The sequence below is a fragment of the Sceloporus undulatus genome, chromosome 8 (assembly GCF_019175285.1).
Source record: "Sceloporus undulatus isolate JIND9_A2432 ecotype Alabama chromosome 8, SceUnd_v1.1, whole genome shotgun sequence".
NCBI classification, from domain to species: Eukaryota; Metazoa; Chordata; class Lepidosauria; order Squamata; family Phrynosomatidae; genus Sceloporus; species Sceloporus undulatus.
In genome coordinates this window covers 23,213,382-23,213,973 of record NC_056529.1, presented here as the reverse complement: position 1 = coordinate 23,213,973, position 592 = coordinate 23,213,382, and positions in this window count along the sequence as shown.

The following is a 592-nucleotide window of genomic DNA, read 5'->3' as shown; positions in this document are numbered from 1 at the left end:
TCCGGACCGGACAGTTGTTGCCCTGGTCCAGAATGTCAGTCTTTTCATACAGCATTTTATGCCCAGGATGGTTTCTAATATGTTCTGCTACGGCTGGTTTTTCTGGCTGCAGTGTCTCTCCTGTTCCTTGATCCGTCTTCAGACACTGCCTTTGGGGGTCCCTATGGAGACTTGTCTGTATGTGGTAAACTCCTGCGACCTTTGAGATTAACAGAAGGAAAGAAGTTGGCAGCCTGAGCTTTCATAGACTTCAGTCTACTTCCAAATGCATCTGAGGAAGTAGACGTAAGTCCACCAATGCTCATGCTGCCAACTTCTTCCTTTCATTTAATGTCAAAGGTGCTCCAAGATCTCTCTGCATAATAAGAGGCTCAAACAACCCACATCCCACAAAGGTGGTAGAGAAGGTGCCATGCATCTGTTTTCCAGCCTCCCTCTTCTCCTGACCCATCTGTTTGCCATCATGCACAAGTGCCACTGTTGTGTGGCTGCGGCCGCTGTCTTGAAGGTCTTTCCTACCTCTTTGTCATTCCCAGAAATAGTTTTGGGCTCAGGCACCTTCTTATGGAGTAGTCTATTGATTGAACTGCCA